The sequence below is a fragment of the Drosophila arizonae genome, chromosome 4, assembly GCF_054131065.1.
Source record: "Drosophila arizonae isolate 15081-1271.41 chromosome 4, UAZ_ARI_1.0, whole genome shotgun sequence".
NCBI lineage: Eukaryota > Metazoa > Arthropoda > Insecta > Diptera > Drosophilidae > Drosophila > Drosophila arizonae.
The window spans coordinates 8,448,954-8,467,194 of NC_142924.1; the positions used below are offsets into that span (position 1 = coordinate 8,448,954).

The 18,241-nt window shown below is 41.8% G+C and overlaps 1 protein-coding gene across 7 annotated transcripts in view; it reads right to left on the reverse strand.

Moving 5' to 3' along the window:
• app (Palmitoyltransferase app) overlaps positions 1 to 18,177 on the reverse strand; it is a 53,428-nt gene extending 35,251 nt beyond the window's left edge. For 2 of the 7 annotated variants that reach the window (XM_089467212.1, XM_089467213.1), the window contains exons 1-2: positions 17,918 to 18,171; positions 16,401 to 16,714 (exon numbers count right to left, since the gene is read on the reverse strand). The gene's annotated coding sequence lies outside the window, so the exon portion shown is untranslated. Of the gene's footprint in view, positions 1 to 16,400; positions 16,715 to 16,831; positions 17,111 to 17,917 lie in introns of those variants that run through there. The other 5 variants (XM_089467211.1, XM_089467207.1, XM_089467210.1 and 2 more) reach the window with 4 other exon arrangements.
• Positions 18,178 to 18,241: the final 64 nt, after the last annotated feature.

Below are 18,241 nucleotides of genomic sequence, written 5' to 3' on the forward strand. Positions count from 1 at the left end.
CAGGGTAAAGCATAGAATTTATTACATCCACAGCAATTACAACGTTCAGTTGAGCATATACACATGCTCATCTGTGTCTACAGAAATATATATCTATATGTGTGCATTTGTATGGGTGTGTGTGTGTGTCTTTAGCTGCGTGTCCTGACAACTGAGAAAATATATCGATGCACAAATTAAACTGCAAGTGGAACAGCAAAGGAATAGCAACTACAGCTCCAGGACGCTGAGTACCGAAGAACAGAGAAAATAAACTGAAATAAAAATTGTGTTAAAATTGTAGCATTGGAGCAGAGCAGAGCCGAGTCGACTCGAGCTGAACCGAAGGGCAGAGGGCAACAAGCGGCTGTGAGGGCGAGCGAGCAGCCAGTTCGTGTGGTATTTAATTTTCTACTATAAATTTCTGTTGCTGACTAAAAACAAATATGAAGAGTGCTCAGGGGGCGGCCTCTGGAGAGCAAATGAACAGCTATCAAAGCATTTGTGGTTAGGCGAATGGCTCTGTTGACGCCCTCTTTCTCCCTCGCCCTCCCCCTGTTCCAGTCGGCAAATTGGCTGGGATTTGGATTATTTGTTGGGGTGCGATATTAGCTATTGAAATTGGTTACCCAGTACTCGAAACCAATTTATAGCCACTAGATTTGGGGACTTGCATTTCAATGAGGCCATGCCCGATTAGTTGGCGACTGCCGACTGCTGTGCGGGAGCTCAATAATTTTCTCATTAGTAGCTACAGCACGCACAGAAACCTACGCAACTGTAAGCGAGCAAGCCAACGTCAGGTCACCTCCAGTGGCCCCGTGTCTCATAAATAAGATGCCAATAACTGTGCATGGGCAAAGCAGGGGCTCGGCTACCAGCCGAGCAGAGCCTTACACAATAACCGAACAATAAATAATGAAATACTTTTTGCAAACAGACCAAATCTTGCCTGGCCCTACTTAGTTCACCAGGACAGGCCTCTACACTCGTCCAGACGAACCGAAATTCTTAAAACATAAAAGCGCATTATACACCCATGTAATTGTGGCCTTCACTGGGAAAACAACTACAGCTACAACACGGCCAACTGGCAACAATTTCAGCAACAGCATCTGCCTCGCAAGGCGCTCAGTTGAGTAGCTAGGAAATGCTAGACAAGGAGATATCCTTATGAGAGAGGAAATACATGTACAACTGTTGCATGTTGCAGTGTCATATTGAATATAATTAACAATTAAAATACGATTTTTATTGAAAAGGCAACTCAGCAACTGATTTAAGTTACATTAAATTCTAAACATTTATATTCATTTTAAGTAACTTCAGTTCAAATGAAATAGTTTTATCAATTTATTGTAATGTGAACAGTTTGACAGAGCGGCAAAAGTAGTTTTTAGTTTTGCTGCTCTATTCATTCGAGAGTTTTAAAGTTTTCTAGAGACTCGCGAAACTTGGGTAAATGTGACAAAGTCGACACTTTGACGCCTCAGCTATCAGCAGAGTGTCGTCTACTTTTAGCACTCGTAAAAGGCACAAATAATACAAAACAACCCGCTCGCAAGAGGTCGGCGAGGTATTTATATATATGTGTCTGTGAGTGTGTGTGTGCGAGCAATGTCCTTGCTGCGGCCAGCGGTCGACGACGACGGCAACTTTTGGCGCACGTTGCTGGGCGCCCACTTCCTGGCATGGAATCCGTTGCAGGCATAGCTGTAAATCACAGTGGACATTGCAGCAGTGCTATGACCACCATTACCACCACCACCACCGCCAACAACAGCAACAACAACACCCGAAAAGGTGGGCAGAAGCAAGTGGCCAAACGTCGCTGCAGTAATATTAAATTTATAAATTATTATCGCTAGAGAGATATCGAGAGAGAGCGAGAGAGAGAGAGAGAGAGAGCCAGGACGCAGCTGCCAAGCCAAGCCGCCGCCCTGTGGGCCAAAGGCAAATAACTTTATTATTAGCCAAAATCTGGTTCGCAAAGTGCGTTAATAAAAATCGCACGCACGTCAGAGACCCGCCTCCCCCTCCTCCGCTGGATTTTGTTTGAACATTGTCTCGCTTTATCTGAGCTTACAGCACGCCGGGGGCTATCAGTGTGCTCTGCGCTCTGGCCCGGCTCAAGTTTGCGAACGCAACTTAAAGTTGCATGTTAACTCGATGTGCCTTGGTTTGCCACAGCTCCCTCGCTGCTATAGCTAGCGGCACGGCTGCTTGGCGAAACTTTTTGGGGAAATTGAGCAATAAAGCTTGCAACACATTGACGCACACACACACATGCAGACAAAGAACCGAGGGCAGGTGTGTGAGCTTGCCGACAGATGTGAAGTATGCAAATATTGCGGTTTAATTAACTCAACTTGCAGTGCGAACTCGTTTGACTTACTTTTAATTGCCTGCGGCACGCACACACACACACACAGGCACACGGCGTATGAGCAATGTCCTCGATTAGGCGTACTTAGCATTACCCATACACCACACGTGACGCCCAATGAGAAATGCTGACAATAAATTATTCAAAAATAAAACACTCAGAGCAACAGCAGCGACTCAGTGCTGAAGTAAACAACAACAAAACACTCATCAGGCAGCAAAAGAGGCAAAGTGGCTGCTGAATGATGATGGCACTCAGGAAATTTGCAACACAATTTTCACGAGGCAGCGGCCAAGTAAAGAAAGTGTCGACTCGCCCAGTTGTAATGGGCGACAGGCGGCCGGGGGTGGGCGGCGTTAATTTCAACCATTAAAGAGAAGCGCGAAAAGCAAAGCAAAAAGGAACTCAACTGTTGATGGAAATTGCAATGTTGTGTAGGAGCAACGCAACCGCAAATGGCAAATGCCAGCAGCCGCCAAGAAGGCGAGCGCTTTCGGTTGGGAAATTAAATAGAGAGCGAAGACAAAACGCGCTACAAGTTGGCTGGCAAGGGCCCGAGCAGGAGTCGAGCACAGGAATTAAAAAAATGAAACAGTCGAGCAGTCGACACGCGGCGCAAGGCACCAAACAGGAAATTAAGTTTATGGCAACGCGTCGCGCGTCGCCTCCCAGCGGCAGCTGCGGAAATGCAATACAAGCGAGAAATATGCTGAATAAATGCGACAGCAACATAAGCAGCAACAACAACAGCAGCAGCAGCAACAACAACAGCAGCAGCAGCAGCAACAGTAGCAAAAGTTGAAGCCGCGCTGGCCAAGTTAATGCTAAATGGAGTTGTGCACTTGATGTGCCACAGCCACGCCTCCTGCTGCGTTGGCCCAGAGAACGCGTGTGTTTACGGCAACACGTGAAGTGAAATGAAACGAGACGAGACGAAACGAAACGAGACGAAACAAGTGCATTATTTGCATTAAATTATGCATGCGACGTTTGGCAGGCGGCGAAGCGTCAAAAAGCAAGTGCAAAAAAGCACTCGAGATGTTGTGGAGTAGGTCGACCGCATGATACCCTATACTTCAATTACAATAGAACTAAAGGCAATTGTGTTTCAATTGGAGCTAAACTCACAGAGTTTCTGCTGACACTCGGCACTTTAACGGTTTTTAATTACATTCCATTTGGGAAACTTCATTTCTTGTTTGTTTTTCCAAAAGACAAATATGCCCCACTGCCAAGCTGCGCTCACAAGGTATATGTTTACAAAGTGTCAGCAGCCGCGCGGATTCACACGCCGCGAGCGAACAGCACGTCCGCTGGGGCGGGCACTCGGGCCACACAAACAAAGCGCAAACACAGAGGGGATCATCGCGTGAAAAAGGTACCCGGGAGCCGTTGAGTCAAGGCAAAGGGCCCGCCTCGCGGGCATTTCAACCGCTGCCACATGCAGTTTGCTGGCTTGCCACAGCTGCTTTTGTGGCCGTTGCGCAGCATTTGTACAATTTAAATTGAAGTGCTGCAAAAGAAAGCGAGGGAACTCCAGACTCCAACAATGATTGCAACAAATAACTCTGTAGAAGACTCTCGCTGTATCATATCAAGGTTGCATTGCTATGATTACTTTTGCATCTCAAGCTCATTGTGCACAAGCTCATTCCCACTACATTATTTATTATTATTTTCAGATAAAGAAGAGTCTCTCTTGGAGCTTATCAAGATAAAGTGCTTCAAAATTAACCTACTGACAGCCGGAAAGTATGTTTGCTACGGCAGCTTCATCAATGGTTTGTCAATCGCTTAATATAATGACTCCATTTTAGATAACGACTAGCAATTTGTAAGCATAGCCAGTCTCTGCTTTCGTGCATTCGCCTTGATGAATAAATTCCAGTCCCTCTGCACAAACTCGACCCGTTTATGGTCTCGGAATGCGCAGCATCTGTTTCAGCAGCAGCGGCAAAACTGTCAGCATATTGCCAAAGGTCTGCTCAGTGCTACTCGGAGCTGACCAGAGCGGCGACCACTGGACGACCACTGGCGACGTGTTTCCCCTGGGAGCCACTAAAGTTCAAGTTGGAGCCACAGCGAAAGGAAGCGTTTAGGCGAAGGGGCCACAATAATGGCTGACAAGCACAAGCCATAAAATGCAATGCCAACAGCAACAAATGTCCCAGCACAGACTCACTCACACCCACCCAACTCTCCTGCAGCGCGCCCACTCAACGCTCGGCCATTCCAGTGGAGCTGGCTGCACAGACTGGCTGCTTTGCATAGTCAACTGATTTTGATGGCATTTTCGCACAGCTTAAAACAATTTGCCATAACGCTTTTACGGCATTGCAATGTCATGATGTCAGAGATGCGAGGATAAAGTTGAGCAGTTCAGCAGTTCAACAGTTGAGCGGGGGCCGAGACCAGCAGAGGCGACAGCCCCTGCAGCAGCTGTAGGGCTGATGCTGCCCTTAACTGTGTACAAATTGAAACAGCGAGCGAGGAAATGGAACGGCCAGTCGCGAGGCGGATAACAAATGCTCATAAAACTCAACTGAAATTGCTTTCTCTTGCTTTCTTGGCGGCCACTGAAAATGCATTTCCGCCATATGTGTGTGTGTATGTGTGTATCTGTGTGTCTAGCGAAGGGGGCGTGACTGTTGCAGACATGCAACCGTTAAAAGCTACCGACGTGCAGCACGCAATGAACGTCCATTGAAATCCGAATCGCAGACTACTTTTGTTTAAAAGTTAAAAAAGTTGAAAGGTGAGCTGAAAAGCGTGCTACAATATATATCATATATATAGAAGAGAGAGAGAGAGAGAAAAAGGGACTGCAGGACGCAGCACGCATTAAATAAGCCAAAAAATAATAATAATAATAAAGATAATAATAGTAATAACGAGCTCCAGCAGTTTGCTACTTTCCAAAGTTTGCTTGTTTGGCCGCTTGGTCCGACTTCCACAACTTTTGCCACATCAACGAGTGGGCGTGGCAGTGCCAATGGGAGCCCATGGCCAGGCACGATGCCAAACTAGCACCAGCACCAGCACCAGCGACGCCTGCACTGCACATTGCAAAGTTATAAGCAGCTCAGACCAGCAGCAGGTGAGGATTACGAAATGTTTTGCCACAAAAACTATTAAAGCACAGGAGCTTATTACCACCAGTACAGCCATGGCCATAGCCGTAGACATAGCCATAGCCAGTTAAAGGCACTCAACTTCGGCATCGACCTTTCAGCAGTGCATTAAAATAATATTTGATTTTCGTGGCAGCCTTCGATACAGAAGGTGCCGTTAACAGGCTCAGGTTAAACAGAAACTTCATTATGATGCAGTCGTGTGGGCTCGATCTGGCCCACATAGTAGCTGCGGTCCGAATCCCAGTCAGAGCCAATCCCATTTGCTAGCCACCATGGGCGAGTGTCTGTGCACGAATCACTAAAATGTTCACAAAAGTTAAACTTCCGTTTCCTGCTGCCACTGCCGCTGCCGCTGCCACTGCCAACGGAAGTAAGTAAAGCTTTTCAACATTAAAAAGATGTAAAGCATCGCGGCAGCGCAAAAAATCCAAAAGGGGAAAAAAATACAAAATAAAAAAATTTATACGAAGATAAATTCGTAGGGCAACCAAACTTGAATACCCTTATTGCAAATCTAATATTACTTTGTGCAATTTCCAAGTTCGAATGCCATAAATAACACTTAATGCCCAGAGTTGTGGAACTAGGGAAGTTACTAAACAACAATTACACAGAAAATAAACAGAAACCAAATTGCAATCATGCTTGCTTGTTAAGAGTTAATAGAATATGCAAAAGAGTCTTTCCTATAATAGCATCATTAAAAATTCAGTAAATTTCTTGTTTACGTTGTATATTTTATGAGCCAAAGTCGACTTTCAGTTAAGCTAAGAATAACCTATATGCATATAAAATATATAAAAATGTATATATACATATTTATGCCTTAACTTCTTTACAAGATTTGTTTGTTCCATTTGCTGCGAACAATGTTACCAAGTTGTAATACCCCTTGGTAAATGGTCCAAAATTGCAAAATAGCAGCGAAAAAATGTGCAGAAACACTAACACACAAGCACACACACACATACATACGTGCTAGCTGTCGCATATGCTGCACATACTAGAGCTGACGGAAGGCTCGACCTGACATGTAGATAAGCTGCGTCAACTTACTCGAAATGCCACAGGACTCGACGCGCAAAAAAAAAGAACAAGAGAATGCGAATGCCTCAAGCCTAAAATGTTGTATACCCTATACAGAGCGTTGGTCAGAATATAGGCGATCGTGCTACCATGTTTTACTGTACTCAAAATATGAACACATTAAACATTATGGATAGACGCGTTCTGCATAAGCTGGCTGGCTTCTCGCTATATTTATGGCGCAAGCAAGGCCACCTTTACGACTTTCAATAACAGGGTATAAAACAGCGGCGTGTGTGCTGGAACAGACAGCGAAATATTGCAGGAATATTCAAAACATGCGCTTAAAAGTATTTCGCAGCACACGACAACAGCAGCGGCAGCGGCAGCGGCAACAGAAAAGAAGCAAAAAACTGCTGTTGGGGCCAAAAGTTGCCGCTAAAATATGCAGCACACTTAGTGGGGCAAGAGGCGTGCGAGTCACGTGCCGCCACCTGGCAACACGCTTTGTTATAAAATGACCCGCATGGCCCGCCGCAAGCATTTTCGTTCCCCATTTTGGCTTCGGCAGGTATTTGCTTATGATTAGTGGAAGAGCACAGAGAGGAAACGTTGCTGGCCAGCACGCTAAGGCCAGGCTGATAATCAATCAAATGCATCGAAACGACGCCTCGTGACGGCCAACTAGCCGTGGATTGGGCGCCACAAGAGCAAAATGCTGCAGGACAAAAAGAAAAAAAGAGCATAAAAGAGAGAAAATGGAAAAGAATGAAAATGGTGAGGCGAAGGGGAAAGTAAGTAAAAGTGGAAGATGACAGCAAAAAATGCTAACAAAAAGCTGCAAACGTGACAAAATTAGTGAACAATGGCCGCAGGAAGAACCTTATGAACTCGCTCGATGCGAATAGAATGTGATCCCCTCAGGCCTCCAGTTAGACAATGACAACAACAACAACTACTACTACTACAATAACAACAACAACAAGAACACGAACGAGAATAACAGCAATGTACAACTAAATGTGGTCAGCCACTGCGGCGAACAAAAGAGTCGGACAATGACAACGAGGTAGTCGAGGTGGAAGACCATATTAAAAAGGCATAAAGCCCCTCGCTAGCCCGCAATGATGCAGCAGCAGACAAAAGCGGGCCACCGGTCTTTATGGTTGCTCTGGAAATGGCCACATAATGACAACCACACACACGCACACACATACACATATATACATATATGTATGCCTAGGCTCGGGCAGCTGTCGCCCAACTCTTGGGCAATTGGCGTCGTGGCAAATTGAAAGCGAAAACACCAGCCAAGCCAGGCGAAGGAAACTAACGAAACGAAAGGAAAGGAAACTAAAAATCAAACGTTTGACCTTTGATGAGTCAATCCGAAAAGCAGACGTCAGAAGAACAGGCAAGTACAAGTGCTCGATGGGAGGCCACAGCTTAAAGGTGGAGAATCTCTCAATCCTTCACATGCCAGCTGAATTCCGCCTTGGCAGCTGTAACGAAAATGTTAGGCAAGCCAAGTTTGTCGGCAAGAGACAAAAATAAAAATAGTTGGCATAGTGCAAAAATGTTGCGCAGGCTTGGCGAAAATGCACAGCACTAGATAAATAGTTGGACAAAAGTTTTCAACAACACGCAAGAGAGAAAAGTTCAGGTGAAATGGGCGAAGCAAAATGTCAACAGAGCAAACATTATTCCACGGCCGTCGAGTCGCACGGAATGAATGGAAAAACATTCTCAGGCACGCGCGCAAAATATGCATTAGAAAATGTTATAAAATAAATTGAATAAAACCAAAGGCAACGCCTGCCAATCTTTGGCATGCAGCATGCGGATTTCACTAAGCTAGCAAATATATTACGTATACGCAGCGTAGCTGGGACTGGAACTGAAATAGCTGGCTGTTAGCTCTGCTCCTGTGTCCGGCCCAGCCTATGGTACGGCCCAACTCGGCCCGGTTGCTGACTTGGCAACATTTCTCATTTGGGCGTATGTTTTATGACATGTGCATGTCGCTATTAGGCATACAGCTTTATAGATTTCGCACAGCACATTTGTCTTGCTTATCGGGCACATCTCATATACATATGAACCCACACACACACACAGACATTTACTCTGGGCTGCATGTGGCGACGTAATCAGTCATCTTATTTGGCATATGAATGATTAGATAAGTATGACATGTATTCCCATACAGTGCTCCCCAAATGGGAGCTCGTCATCTCGTTCAACTTCGTTTGCAAATTTCTGCATGCAAAATGAGCCCTTTTAATGACATCTAATAGATAATGGACAGGTGCACAGGTGTGTGTGTGTGTGTGTGTGTGGGTGGGATAATATTACCGCTTAACGAGCTCACCAAACGGGCTTCTGTGCCAGTGAAATTCTCAGACAACTATCAGACGCAGTCGTTTGCTTAATTAGCTAGATGAGTCGTAAATGTCTTGAAAGAATTCTAATAGTAGGCTCTAGGGCATTCAGCATGATATATATGAATGAGGCATGGGTAGCTCATTTGAACTGTTTATTTTATTCTCACTGGCTGTTAGATAAGGAAATTTTCCATTGGAGCAAAGCTTTCGCTGTGCCCAAGTTGAGGGTCGAGTTAATTCTATATGCGTCATATTCCGCTATTTTAGATTATCAATTTAACGTTTAGTCATAATTCAAGGCATAGAGGGTAATCATATACATATTTACATACAGTATATATTTGTTTAAAATTCAAATAGTGTCTACATATAAGGCAGATGTTGATATACGAGTGCAATGTCATGGCATTGTGTTGCCTGAGTCTGACTAGAACCGAGATTAGCTAATGACGACAACGACAACATGCGAGCATACCTATTACAGATAAAGTATACATATATGAAAACTTCTGGCTGCTCCTTGCATGGCCGCAAGGTGTGCACAGGTAAGCAGGCACTTTACAACGCATCAAGCATACAGAACAAATAATTGAGGAGCATACAGAGAACCTAAATAGGTTTCGCGATACAAGCTCTAAGCTTGACATGCAACAGTGCCTGCAAAAAGTCAGAGAACGAATGGCAAGAATGCATTTAATTAAAAACAATATGCACTTAATTAAAAAAACACAAACAAATCTCAATTTAAAGATATTTCAATGAAGCTGCTCCCCGCACCCAACCACAAATTGCGAACAATCTGAACAAATTGAGGCTAAAGCAACTGTTTTACCATCGATATTCTGTTCGAAACGTGGGCGAAAGGGAAGCGCTCACAAGAAAACACAGAGAGAGAGAGAGAGAGAGAGAAAGGGAAAGCGAATGAGTGAACGGGAGAAAAATCTAATCAGTAAATTGTTTAAATAGCTGCAAAAACAAAACTCACGATTACGCCCGTACCTGGCCGAGACATGGATGGAGACGAACCTGCTGTTCCAGGGGTAATTATCTACGCAATGTTTGATAACCACCGCTCGGTCTGACGTTTGTGTGGAAGTGTGTTTGCTTGTCGCTGATAAGCCGCGTACATGCCACTAGATACAACCCAGCTAAAATAACAACAGGCCACTCATCAGCGGTGCCGCGAGAAAGCGCCAAAAGGCACGCACAGCGCCGCAAGAGGGCAAAGGATTCATTTGCTAATCTCCGCCTGGCTGGCCTCTTTAATCAATTGCCAAATAATGAATGCGTATCTCAGACGCCAGTTTGTCAGCGGGCTGCCAAAATAAAAGAATTGCATACAACTGCGCTTGGATAGCGTCGCGATAGATATGCAAAAATATGCAAACCAATTGGCAACAAGCAGACAGACAGAGCGACAGACAGACAGATGAACAGACAGAAGTCACTGACAAGCTAGAAATCAATCCTTACAATCACACAGAACGATGGAGTAGCAATCGACATGTGCAACTTTTTTATGTGCGTGCGAAGTCTGTCTCTGTGTGTGTATGTGTGTGTGTGCAAATTGAAACACGGCTCGGATACGTGCGAGCAAATAAAATGGCAGTGAGCGGGGTTTGGCAATGCAAACAAATCTGTTACTGGCAAACACGCAGCGCGCGTCCAGCACGCCATAAAGTATGCAGCAAAGCGAAAGCCAAAGCCAAAGCCAAGCCAAAGCATCAGCCTGATCAACTGACCCCCAACTGACGTGCTACATGCCTCATGCCACGCGAAAATGCAAGCGCTGCGCTTTTGTAAGAGTCGGCTGTATGTGTGCATGTGTGTGTGTGCATTGTTACTGACCCGCACCTCAGCCCCTCCCGCGTCCGCTAAAGCTCCCGTTTAGCTTGTGATTCATTCATTGCACTGCCCGTCGGTCACTCAGGCCGTCCGTCCATCCGTCCGTCCGTCCGTTCCGTCTGACAGTCAGTCTGTCCATCCGTCTGTCAGGGCTGTCGCAGCGCTCAAACCGCATTGGCATGGCCATGCATCACGAGTGGCAGCCAACCAATTTGAGTCAAGTGGTGCGCACGTAAAAAAAAATGGAGCCCAAAAAGCACGCTACAAATTTTATTTTCGTTCCGTTTCCTATTTTTTTCCCCATTTCTGCATTTTCTTTTTTTGTGTTTGGTGGGGTTAAGGGTAGAAATAACAAGCAATTTATTTGGCTATACTGCAAATTGTTACTCAACTCGCATTCGATCAACATCGCCGTCGTCGTCATCATCAGCATCAGCATCAGCATCGATAACGTCATCATCTAGCTGATGGAGCTGCCAGTGGGCAATCGTCCTTGGTCGAACGTCATCATCAAAAATCGTTGATTGCAACAAAACAAATTGCATTTTAAGAAGATTACTCGCTGTGCCCCTCGTTCGTTAGGTTCACTTCGTATTGACCCCCATTGAGATCTGAGTCAGGATTGCCAGTGTGTATGCCTGTGTGTGTGTGTGTGTGTGCGTGTACCGTCTGTGCTATTAATAAATCATGGGGCATTTGTATGGCACGAGCGGCTGGGCGTACTGTGTTGCCAGTTCCATTAGCACCTTGTCATAACTGCGTTATTATAAATGGTCTTTGGGCTTAAGCCCAATTGCTCAAAAGTCAATACGCTGAGATTCGCCAGTGAAGGTAAGATAAATGGCAAAACGTATATATTGAGGGGTTTAGCAAGCATTTTGCTTAAATAGGCTTCAATAATCAAACGTTTCCCCTGAGCTGAGCTGAGCAAAAGTTTCACTCCAAATTCAACTACAACTTAAAGCAATTGGGATTTAAAGGAAAGTAATTTAATGAACATTGTGCCGCTGCCTGTCCAAAGTGTTCAGTATCAGTGTGGCAGCAAATTGTCCCAACAGTCCAATAAAAACATTTGCAATGATATTGCCCTAAACTGTTTACAAACGCTCGCAGGCGACGGAACATAAATTAAAAAAAAAATATATATATATATATATATATATACATATATATATATAAAAATGAGGAAAAAATAAATGCAAACAGGAGCTAGGAAAACACGCACTAAGCGACCCAAACATAACCAGCCAAATAAACGACCAATAAAAACGCAAGAAATTATAAAAAATTCATAATGCACAAGCACTAAAACAGAGCACTGGGATTGCCAGCTGAGCTGGGCTGGGACAAGGCGGAAGGGGAGGGGGCGTGGCAGGCAGACCCCACTGCCATGACTCACGGCTGGAGCTGAGTGGCAGGTCGGAAGCACGCGAATAAAATAAAGCCAACAAAAACAAAGAGAGAAAAAAAAAACAGGAGAAAAAGGACAACTGAATAAAAATTGTGCAAAGCATTAAACATAACCAGAGAGCGAACACTAAGACGACTGGGAATGAGGAGGGTTCGGTCCAGGTCGGGTAGTTGGAGTTGGAGCCACTCATTAGCCACGAAGCTCGACCATTTATGGGACAAGCATAAAGTGGGTAAATAAATGCAAGCAAATTGCACAACGAATGCGTTTGCGTTGGCTCAGCTCCCACACAGAATCTCGGCGCGCGCAACGTGGCGTATTAGCAATGTAATTTGATTTGATGTTTACGCGCGGGGGAGTCGGTGGGCAGTGGGTGGCTCGCTGCGACGGTTGATGGTTGTTGGTGGTTCAGAACGGCCGTGATATAGCCGCATAATTGCGTTAAGCGCAAACATACGAAATTATCGCAGTTGCACTGCTAATTGGAGCAAGTGATTAAATTTAATTGCAACAGATAACAAGCAAAAATACTGCAGGCTAACGGCGCGACCTCCCCTCCCCCAGTTATCCTCCAGCTTTGTGCTCTGATGGAACCACAATTCATGTGTTTTTATTTGTGCGAGTCATTTGGTTATTGTTTTGAGTGCAAGTAAAGAAATTAACAGAAGATGACGGCGACTTAATGATCGCATGAGAAAAGCAAAGTAAAAGCAATAAGGTGTAATAATATATTCAGGAAAAAAAAAAAAACACCCAATATAATGAGTTGTAAAAACTGTGTAGCTAATTGGAAATTCGTGTGAAACATGCAATTTGTATATTTACATATATAAGTATGTATTGGGTAGTCTAAAAAGTTTTTTCGTATTTTGCCAATAGATGTCGTTGGCGTCATATATCTCCAGTGCTACAAATCACATGATGTACACATTATGGTGTTCGATTGGTAGCACTTTAAGCTTCGATTGCCAAAAAAAAAAAATGTAATTCAAAGAATTTGAAAAAAGTTACAGCTGTTCAAAAATGAGTGAAAATAAAGATAAAATTCGCTATATTTTGAAATTTTTGTATAAAAAAGGGAAGAATGCCACGCAAGCCACTAATGAAATTTGTGATGTTTACGGTGACGATGCTCTATCAGTTCGTGTAGCACAACAATGGTTCGCTCGCTTCCGTTTTGAAAATTTCGATGTGAAAGATGCACCTCGCTCTGGTCGACCAATCTTTGAAAAAGTCGATGAAATTATGCAAAGGATTGACCAGGACCGTCACATAAGCAGCCATGACATCGCAAATGAACTAAACAATCGTCATCAAACGGTTCTGAACCATTTAGAAAAGGCTGGCTACAAAAAGAAGCTTGATGTATGGATACCACATGAATTGTCTGTGAAAAACTTATAGGACAGAATTAACATTTGCGATTCTTTGCTGAAACGAAATGAAATCGAACCATTTCTGAAGGGAATGGTAACAGGAGACGAAAAATGGATCAAATACGACAATAATGTGCGAAAAAGATCATGGTGCAAGAGTGGTGAAGCTCAACAAGTGGTCGCAAAGTCAGGATTGACGGCTCGAAAGGTAATGCTGTGTGTTTGGTGGGATTGGAAAGGAATAATCCACTATGAGCTGCTTCAGCCTGGTCAAACGATTGATTCGACACTTTACTGTGAGCAACTGATGAGATAGAAGCAAGCAATCGAAAAAAAAAACAGCCAGAACTGATCAACAGAAAGGGCATCGTATTCCATCAGGACAACGCCAGACCGTACACATCTTTGATGACCCGGCAAAAACTGAGAGAGCTTGGCTGGGAAGTTTTGATGTATCCACCATATAGCCCTGACCTTGCACCTTCGGACTACAATTTATTTCGGTCAATGCAGAACTCCCTTAATGGAGTAAAGTTGGCTTCAAGAGAAGCCTGTGAAAATTACTTGGAGCAGTTTTTCAAAGAGAAACCACGAATGTTTTACACGAATGGAATTATGTCTCTAGTGGAAAAATGGTAAAAGGTGGCCGACCAAAATGGTGCATATTTGATTTAATAAAGTTTATTATAAATATTAAAAAATATGATTTGAAGTTTCACTACAAATACGAAAAGACTTTTTAGACTACCCAATATATTACAAAGAATGAATATGCGATTACTTAAAGTATAAAGTAAAATAATATCTGATCTCTATCAATAAGTTCGAAATAAACCTGTTTAATCACTTTCAAAATTCACAGATTGTAAATAGATTTCAGCTATTTGCCGTTGCAATGAACCGTTTGCCCATTACCAATAAAAACTTCGATGGAAATGCATATTTGAGTTTCGCATTGGCTTAAATAACGATACGATTTTCATATCTAAATATTTACGCACGCTATGCATACTATTTTCCTTATTTATGCATTGAGCAAATACATCAATGGAACACAAAATATATACAATTTACTTTTTGTATTTATTTTGCCAATTTTTTTTTTCGCAGTATCTGCCTGGGCAACTATCTAGCATGAATATAAACTGAAATATGCTAACAGCACTTGGGCTAAGCGGCTTTGTCATGCAAATTTATTGAAAAGGGTGAGGGGAGGCGGGACAGGTGAGGCCAGTTGAGCCAGAGGGCGAGCTCACACGTCACTAGTTCAAAAGTCAGCAATTGGCAAAACATTTGAAAGCCACTTTACAAAGCATGTTAAACGGCAGAGTGCACAAAAGTTATTGCTAGAAATACAATATAAAATGCATTTATAAATATGAATGCATATCGAAAAAAAAAAAAAAAAAAAAAAAATCTATAGGAATATGTACGCACATATATCTTCTTTTTTTATTGTGTGCTCAATTTCGTTTATTTGCATTTACAGTTTAGAATTTGTGCAGGCGTTTTTCCAATTTGTTTTTTCTGCGCTTAAAGCAATTTCCACATTCACACGAATCACAGCACTGCAAACTGAATATCAATTAAAATTTATCCCATATAAATTTATATACCCTTATACATATATACATACATATACAAATATGCATTCACATCAATGGAAAATTTCTGAATTGCGCATTGCACTCATAACGCAAATTAGTATTAATTAAAATTAAACAATTATTATATTTGGATAATCTCGCATGGACAAAAGTCACAATTAAATAAATAGAGAATACATAATCATATATTTAGTCATATCGATTGCATGGCTCTGTGATTAATTGCATTGCAATTAAAGTAAATTAATTAATTGACACTCAAATCCGGGCAAACTTTTCAACTGCAAAAAAACGCAATTACTATTGAGCACTTTATTAGGTGTTAATTAATGTCAAAAGCGGCTTTATTAAATTTGTAATTGCCAAGCTTGTGTTTGCTCAATTTTCGGATATTTAACTTTGTAAATATATAATTATTTTGACAGTTTATCCACTGGCAAGAGTCAAATCAATTTCCATTTCAGTTAAGTATGCCCTATTTATTTATACGTTCTTTACCATTATGTAGGCCTACCTAGAAAATTAGAGCTGCGAAATGTAATATAGGAGCTCTAAGTATGTATAGGCCGATTAAACACTTTCGATAGCTATAACGAATTAACGGTAAATAGTTTGAGCATAGAATTCGTAGCAACGTTAAATAACAAAGATTGAATAAACTATATTATATGAACAAAGTAGAGCATAGATATAAGTTTGAAAGCTCTATCAGCCAATCGGTATATAAAGAAGACAAATTTCTCAATGAAAATTAATCCCAATTGAAATTTGATATAAGTTGAATATTGATTAACAATTAAATAATTTTTTTTTATTTAAAAGAATACTAATTTAATCGTAAACTACCATTACATTTCATATGATATTTTAAAAATATTTTTTAATTACGAAAACTGAATTATAAAACATTTAACCGAGATTTAAAACAAAAAAGTTTTCAAAATGCTCTATCAAATTTAATTGCCTTATAGTTCTAAAATATACAACCTTTAGAATCGAAGTAATGAAATACAAAATGAACAACTGTGGAAACTTTCTACTTTCAAGGTATTAAACTAAATGCAAGGCAAGCATTGACAGCCCCACCTGCTGCCGTGTAATTCGTTTCTATGTATTATTTAGACTAAATGAGTATTTAATTTATGATCCGCTAAGTTTGAGCTGCTCGCGGCTATCTACGACGTCTCACGCTCTTGGCTGCTGAGACGTGTGAATTAACAATTAAATAACAATAAGAAAACTCTTAACTTACGTGTATTTCTTTCTCCCTCTCACTCTCTCTATCTGTCTCTGTCTCTTGCTAGCAGCAGCCACAATGAATAAACAGCATTGACCCCGAAACACTTTTCTTATTTATTTTTTATTTTCGGGGGGGTTTTGTATTTTTAATGGAAACACGCAAATTCTCAATTGGGAATTTAAATATGTAACAGGTTTATTTGTACTTGTGTGTGTTTTGTGTGTGAGGGGTGCGTGCTATAAATGAATACGTTAATTAAATTTGATGCGCGACACTTTTTGTTGATGTTTGTACAAAAATGCACTTTTAAATCGAAAAACGTTTGGCTGGAATCATACATAAATATAGAATATTAGTTGTAATTTGATAAAGAGGCAGGCAGGCAGATTAATTTATGAAAATCCACAATGTGTGAAATGAGGTAATTTTTATTTAAAACGTACAACTACAAATTTTACGTCGAGCTAAACAGGTTTTTTCTTTTTGTATGTAATAAGGCATAGATAAACAAGCGCTGCAATGCGGCCAAATGGAAACCGAAACTGAAACCGAAACCGGAAAGCCGGAGCCACAAGAAAGCCCAGATTGAATACATATTTATTTTATATTAATTTCTTTTCTTTTTCTAACGATTTGCATGCATTCATATTTAAATAATAAATCTAGTCACGAAGCAAAAACAAATACAATTAATAGCACTGCCTCGCTCGTACACTCATGCAAAGGCAAAGCCAAACGCAAAAGAAATGAAAAGACAACAGACAACAATAAAAACGCAGACACAGCGAAGCACAAAAAAAAAAAGAGTTGACGTTGACGTTGACGTTACGCCGAACGTAGGCATAACGACGTAGCGATGTCAAATGTCGCACAAATCCAATTAAAAATAGTTAAAGTGACTTTATTTAAATAAAGAAATAGCTTCATTTGTTTAATAGCCTGTCTGGAATATATATATTTCTCAAGTTTTTGGCGTCATTGCTGCTGTTGCCGCATTGACACAGTTCGCGCTCTCTCGCTCGCGCTCTCTCATTCTTTTTGTTTTTGATTTTTGCCTTTGGTTTTTATGCCTTTGCACTCCACGTTGCTGGCGCTGTTACGCTGTTGTTGCTGCTGCTGCTGCTACTGCGGTTGTTGTTTATTTTTGTTGCATTTGTACAATTGTTACAATTGACGTGAACAATCAATTTTTAAGTGAGTTGTTTTTATGTGTTTTGTTTCAGAGACTACGTGTATGCGAACAAAGTTAAAAGAAAAACAAAAACATGTTGGCAAACACAAACAAGACACAACACACGCACACACAAACACTCAGAAGCAGAGGTACGCACGCACTCACACACACACTGACACTATTTTAGATTAGTTGTGCGAGGCAAGCAACAGCAACAACAAAACACGGCAGTCAGCGCTCGATGGCTATGATTCACTTCGGCGAGTGTTGCTTTTATATAAACAAATGTGCATTGCAGAATTTTAACAAATCTTAAAATACACACTAATTATGAGAACAGAACAATTATAATTACAATAATGTGATGCGACGCTAGCGGCGTCGGCTGCTGCACCGCGTAAGCTTCTGCGTCAATGGGGAACTTATTAATATTTATTTTTTTATAGTGTTCTTTTTATTGTCGATGTCGCACGTATTGTCAAAAACACGTAAATATATTCTTGAAATCTTGTTTTCGAATCTAGCGCAAATTGAGCAATCAACAAAAATTTATCCGCGCCTAGAAATCACGACGGCCAAAAGTAGCAGACTGACTGTTATTAACAGTAAGCAATTCCTGGAAAAGGCGATTTGACAGTAGAGATGCGAGCGCAAAAGCGGCTGTCAAAAACGATGACAC